Consider the following 7369-nt stretch of genomic DNA (forward strand, 5'->3'; position numbering starts at 1 on the left):
TGTCTGTACTGACCTTTTGGGGATTCTTGTTCTACATGTTATTTGAACTGATATAAAACATGCATGCAATTTACCATTTCACAATGACACTGTGATTTTTCTTGCTACCTTGGTCATCCCTCCTTCCCTGTAAGCTTCGGTCCGGGTGCCCAGGTGGGCAACCCGCCCCACAATGACTGCCTTCACTGCGCAGTTTAGCCCTGCTTTGACAAGTCTTGTACAATGTATTCCCCTGCTCCGCCCTCTCCTTCCTATCTCCTTCTATCTTCTTCTCTCCATTTTTTCCTTTATTCTTCTACGTGTGACTGCCCCGGTTTGCTACCACAGATAAGCTGTTATTACCCATTAATATTAGTGATCTCATGCTATGTGCTAGCCTTATTTTTTGATGGCTCCTTCTCCGCTTAAGCTAAAAATTGTTTCACATAATGTTCAAGGGCTTAATGGACTGGGTAAGCGTTCCAAAGCCTTGGGTTATTATCATTCATGCAAAGCTGATATATATTTTTTTTTTTAAGAATATTTATTTATTAATTTTCTTTCAATCCCACAAGAATATATAAAAAAATGTCAACATCTTACACACAATTCCATGAGTTATGAATAACCTCAATTATCATCATTATTATTGAACAATCAAACATCCTTATATCTTACCATCCCCCCCTCCAACTAACTAAACCCAAAGAAAACAACAACAACAAAAGACAAAACAAAAAAACCCTGAGCCATACCGAGGCACGAATGACAGGTTCTACCAAAGTATTTCCAGGATGGTGACTGGATATTTAGTTCTTACATCCTTACTTATATTTCTTGTAGATATTTCTGGACCTCTGATCGGCTAATATATTCCATCCACGGTCTCCACCTCTCCATACAGAGCCGTAGCTAGCTCCTTTTGCGCCCGAGGCAAGAACAGCAGTGAGGAAAGAGATGCCGGCTGTCACATCCTGGCCGAGCGGTTCCCTCTCTCCTCCTCTGTCCTCAGTGATCCTTTTCTCATCGGATGCCCGCTGCCTCTGCCCATACAGGCGGGGGAGAGCAGCAGGGATCCTAGGAGAAGCTGGAGCCTGTGCCACGTCTCTTATCTCTGCCGAGCTGCAGCTGTATTGGAGCCTGTGCTCGCCATGGCAACATAGGCGAGAGGGCGAATGCCTCACTCGCCCCATGGTAGCTACAGCCATGTCTCCATAAACTATATGTATCTATCTATCTATCTATTGTAGAGACGAGCAGTAAGCGCCTCCAAACGCATAGTATTATTAAGTTCCACTACCTACTCCCACTGACTTCCAATACCTTGGAATTACTGCCCTAGCAGATGCCAAAATGGGGCACATCAGTCCTTTTTTTAACATTGTGACTGAGCCATTATGCAGTGACAGTAATGCCACCTCTGGTGTCTCTGGCATACATAGCCCTGTTAAGTGGCGTCGTATCTCGAAGATAGATGTCCAATAAGTTCTTATCTGTTGGCATGACCACCATATGTGTAGCATTGTCCCTTCCTCCCTGCCACATCTCCAACACAACTTAGAGCTTTGAGCGTTCATCTTATATAATGTTATTGGGCATCTATACCATCTCGTCAGTATTTTGACATGTTTCTCCTGTGTTATTGCTGCCATACTTGATTTAAAGTTTACATAGAAAATTCCTCTTCAGTTACTACATGGCCCAGCTCTTGCTCCCAAGCTTTAGTATAAAATGGGAGTGTCGGATACATCTGAGATAATAAGATATTATAAACTTTAGATACCATATATTTACCTCCTGCCCTGGTCAAACATATATCTTTAAATGGGGTCAGATCTCTAAATACCCTCTCTTGGGAGCTGAGAACTGTATAAAAATGTTTAAGTTGTAAATATTCTAACCCTCTGCCTCTGCTCGATATATTCACTGGAAGTAGGTCTGATAATGGATATAAACCTGTTTCATTAATGGCTTGTATCATTGGGGAGAGCTTTATAGTCTCCCACTTCAAAAACCTTCTACTCTCCAGGCCTTGTGGAAAATCTGGATTCCCCAATATAGGTGTCAGTGGACCTACATACAGTATGTTAATAACCTACACTTGTTTACCATTGCATCCCATATGTTTAATATTGAAGAAATTACTGGAGACTTAGTCCAACATTAGTGTCTCTTAATAGGTGGGATCCATGGTATAGATGTCAAGGCCACTGACACCTCCGCCTGCTCAATAGTTACCACAAAGCTGATATTTTATCCCTATAGGAAACCAGATTTTCTTTTTCCTCCTGCCCCCGTTACTTAGGTAAACGTTATAATCACTTTTATAAGGCCTGCTTCAGTGAGAAGAAAAGAGGTGTGCCTATAGCCTTTCGTTCTAACTTTCCTTTTGTCTACCACAAACAGCTCACGGACCCCACTGGCTGCTATCTCATTCTCTAAGGTTCTCTATTTGATATTGATATCACCCTAGCTACATTTTATGCTCCTAACTCCTTCCAGAGTAGATATTTTCACACTTTTTGCAACAAATTTCTCACCGAGGTAGGGGTTTGGTCGTCCTGGCTGGTGATTCAAGTTTTATGTTGAATTCTTCTGCTGATAGAACTGGATCTCCTCTGGGGGCTTCGCCTCCCGAATTAGATGCTGCCTAATCTAAATTGATGCGTTCATTGCTAGATACCCATCACATGATTGGTCTCTGGCAAGAACTGCATCCCACCTTTCTTAAGCACGTGGTCAAACTCTGTACCCCTTCAGGTTGGGTTACTGCTAATCCATCCAATATTGTCAGGTTATTTTGGGAACACTTGGCCTCTTTTTACTCTAATTCCTCTCCCTTTGACCCTGTTGCTTGTTTAACCTCTTGCCGTCCGCCCGTAGTAAAAAAACGGACGGACGGCACTGCAGCATCTGCGGGTTGCCGTCTCCAGACGGCAATTTTTTTCTGCTCGCGCGCGCCCCCTAGCGGGCACGCACGGGCAGAAAAGACCCACTAAATGCACACACCCGTTACCGGGTGTTTCACATATAGGCGATCGGCGGGTCCATAGCCCGAACTGGTGCGCAGTCATGTTGGAACAGGAAGGGGCCATCCCCAAACTGTTCCCTCAAAGTTGGGAGCATGAAATTGTCCAGAATGTCTTGGTATGCTGATGCCTTAAGAGTTCCCTAAACTCTTAAGGAACTAAGGGGCCAAGCTCAACCCCTAAAAAATAATCCCTCCCATTATCCCCCCTCCACCAAACTTTACACTTGGTACAATGAAGTCAGGGAAGTACCATTCTCCTGGTAACTGCCACACCCAGACACGTCCATCGGATTGCCAGACAGAGAAGCGTTATTCGTCACTCCAGAGAACACGTCTCCACCCCTGTAGAGTCCAGTGGCAGCGTGCTTTACACCACTGCATCCGACACTTTACATTGCACTTGGTGATGTAAGGCTTGGATGCAGCTGCTCAACCATGGAAACCCCTTCCATGAAGCTCTCTACGTGCTGTTGTTGTGCCAATCTGAAGGCCACATGAAGTTTGGAGGTCTGTAGCTATTGACTCTGCAGACAGTTGGCGACTTCTACACACTGTGCGCTTCAGCATGCGCTGACCCCGCTCTGTCATTTTACGTGGCCTACCACTTTGTGGCTGAGTTGCTGTTGTTCCTAATTGCTTCCACTTTGTTATAATACCGCTAACAGTTGACCTTAGAAACTTCACGGAACACCTAAATCCAATGATTTGGAAGGGTGCCCCGATACTTTTGGTAGTATATTTAGTGTATTTGGTTTCAATTTCTAATCTCTTTTAATGGTAGGTCTTATGGCATTTTCTTTTTGATGAAGATATTAATATCTCTACAGATGCTGCAGGTATTTTTGGTCATGGCCTGATTTGGAATGGTCAATGGTGTTGTGCTGTTCGGCCCCAGTTCTGGCATGTTTGGCAGTTTACAAAAAATAAAGTTTTACTAGAGCTTTTTCCTGTGGTGGCTGCTGTGGCTATTTGAGGTGAGGGTTTGGCAACACAGTGGGGTAGAGGTTAGCAGAAGTCTTGCAGTACTGGGGGTCCCCAGTTCAAATCCCAGGCAGCACACGACCAGCAAGGAGTTTGCATGTTCTCCCTGTGTTTGTGTGGGTTTCTCTTAGGTACTCTGGTTTACTCCCACACTCCAAAGACATGCATTTTGCCCTGTTTGTGAGTTAGGGACCTTAGATTGTAAGCTCCTTGAGGGTAAGGACTGATGTGAATGTGCACTATGTAAAGTGTGCCATAAATTGTAATAAATAAATAACAGGAGGATTGTTCTACAGTTGGACAATAAAGAAGTGGTATTTGCAGTTAGTTGTTTATCTTCTACATTTTCACCTGTGGTTAATTTATTGCGGCACTTAGTTATGTTATGTCTTAAACATAATATTTGGTTAAAGTCTAAGTATGGTCCGGGTAAATTGAATGTCACTGCTGATGCCTTGTTACGTTTACTATTCAGGAGGCTGGAACTGAATGCAGATCTGGATGGTTGTCCTTGCCCAGATTACCTTTGGGATTTGATTTTAGTGCTATTGTGCAAATTGTTAAGAATTCTTTAGCGCAAAAAACTTAGGATCAATATTGTTTCGCATGGCATGAGTGGTGACAGTTTTATGGCAGTCTGGTTTTGTTTTCATTCACTGTTCTGAAGTTTTTATTTCATCTGTTTTCTGATTGAAAAATCCTATTCCCATTCTCATGTTGTCTAAGTGTTAGCTGGTGTATCCTTTTTTCTTCAGCTTCATAATATGCCTCCTTGCAGAAGTTACTTTTCTGTGAAACAAATGTTAAAATGTTTCTCCTGATGGAAGAAGACCTAATACACTTTCTAAGCTTTATGCTGCTGCTGGTTCTGTTTGTAGTGCAAGTTACGAGGTTATTTTTTTCCAGACGGCTTGTGTTTCAGCATTCTTTGCTGCTCTGCGCATATCTGAGCCAACAGAGTAAGAGTCATTTATCTGCACTAAATTTTTCGGATGTTCTTATTTTTTATAACTCTGTACTAGTGTTGGGCTGCATGTTTGAGTCCAGCGTGAGTTGCTGCAAGGAGAACTTATCCAATGAAATGATGAAAGTAACAACAGGTGCTTTAAAATTGGGCCTTTAGTGTTGGCTTGTGCACCTGTGCTTTAGCGTTAGAGCAACGTGTCTCCATGCTAGTAGCCGGACCTCTCTGTTTCCTGTGGCATTGCTGTCTGAGTATACCTTGTATTTTGTGTCTTTGCTTGCTCTTATTGTTTTCAGTGTTCCCTTCCCAGGACCGTCTTTAATACTGATTGGACCCTGGGCAAGCATTTTCTTGGGCCCTAAAAGGCAATAAAACAGTAAAGTGCAGTGTGTATGAGTATATCACAAAAACTGAGGCTAGGTTCAGATATGGGCGATCCCGGGGCTGCGCGATTGTGCACAATTGCACACAGCGATTGCCATGCGGCCCCATTGATTTCAATAGGGTTACAGCCACACGACAATCGCTATAAAAAAGGTACACATGACACACAGCTTTTTTAGCCCTCATCGTATTTAATTGCACGGCCAGTATTGCGGTGGGAAACCTCACGATCCGCCTGGCGTGACTGGGGTGCCATTAGAAAATAATAGCACCGTCAGTGCGATCAGCAGTGGTGGGCAATTATGTGAATAAAAAGATGGCCACACGGTCACATTTTTGCCCACCACTGCCAATCACACTGGTGGTGCCATTGTGCACGATTGCCGCAGGTTCACGGATCGCCCAGGTGTGAATCTAGCCTGACAGTAATGTGCAGTGTGTATGAGTATATCACTAAGCTTCACAGCAACAAGACTCACAGTAATGTGCAGTGTGTGAGTGTATAGCAGAGCTCCACAGGAATACTATGCATATTAAGTTCCTGTTCACACCAATTGCGGTGCGTTCCAGAGCAGTAGCTGCTGGAACACAAAGCAATTGAACACCAAATTTCCCCCTTTGTTCTGGGGCGGGAGGGGGCATATGGTGCATTGAAGTCAATAGCACCGCAGCCACACCTCCGTCTGCAGTGCAATCGGATGCATGGCAAAACGTTCGCACTAGACCGGAATGCAGGCAATGTTTTGCCATGCATACGATCGCAGTGCGGGTGGGGGCGTGGCTGCAGTGCCATTGACTTCAATGCACAGCCACGCCCCCTCCCACCCCAGAACACAGGGGGAAATTTAGTGTGCAATTGCTGTGCGTTTCAGCAGCTACCTCTCTGGAATGCACCACAATTGGTGTGAATGGGCCCTAAAAGGTGTTTGAAATAAAAGTAAATATTATTTAAAAAATGATAGTTATGTAAACACCGAGAAACTTGAAATCATATTATCTAATATTACTAAGCCAATTAATTGTATTTCCTTCCACAGCATTTATTTATTTATTTATATTTGTTATTTTTTAATACACACCCACAATAAACAGAAAAATGAAATCTATATCCAGTGTCGTAACTAGAAACTTCAGGGCCCCCAACCCCCCTCCGCCATGGGAAGGCACTATAAACAGGCACCGTGTGGTTAACAGGAAGGCTGCCGAGGTCCACAGCAAGCGTGGGACCTCAGGCAGCCACTTCAGTTTTAAAATTTTGTGCCAGTGTTCTGTCGTGCGCATTAGCAAGGAAATCGCCATTTATTTACAAAGAATTAGTTTGTAATCGTTAATTGTGACCGTTAATAATATGCCGTCCATGGCAGTACATGATGGATGGCATATTATTAACGATCACAATTAACGATTTTAAACTAAATACTTTGTCAATGAATCCTGGTTTCCTCGATAATACTGGTCTGTGCGCACTCGCAGCTGCTAACGTTGGCAAATTCTGCTAGGTACGCGTTCTCGACAGAACACCGCTATCTGTGCCTAGTATCGGGTATTTTCACAAGTAAGAGTACACGTGAAAATGCCCAGTACTGGCACTGGTGCATCCCTACTTAAACATATAATGTACTACTGAGACTTGTAGTCCTGCATAGTTGATGCTATTCTGCATTGCTGTATAATTATTATACAGCTTTGCAGAATACCACCAACTAAGCAGGACTACAAGTCCCAGCAATTTATTATATTGAAAACCCCCGAGCTTCTCAGGCAAGTTTTGCGGGACCCCTGTAATCCAGCCCCCCCCCCCCGCACCCCCCTTCCTGAAACAGACTCCTACCTTTCCCAGGTGTCTTCTCCCCACCATTCTCCTGGGCGCAGTACAGGATAGCCTCAGCTCTCTGCTCTGCTGGGCACGTGCTCCCCCACACCTGGGGCTCCGGGAGCTAGTCTGCTCATCGCTTGTTTATGAGCCTTGCCCCCTCCTTCTCACTCCTCTCCCTGCAGAACACCAGCATTGAGCGTGGGGGATCAGTGAC

Source organism: Nanorana parkeri, unplaced genomic scaffold (assembly GCF_000935625.1).
Source record: "Nanorana parkeri isolate BGI_ZX_2015 unplaced genomic scaffold, ASM93562v1 scaffold1055, whole genome shotgun sequence".
Taxonomy (NCBI): Eukaryota; Metazoa; Chordata; class Amphibia; order Anura; family Dicroglossidae; genus Nanorana; species Nanorana parkeri.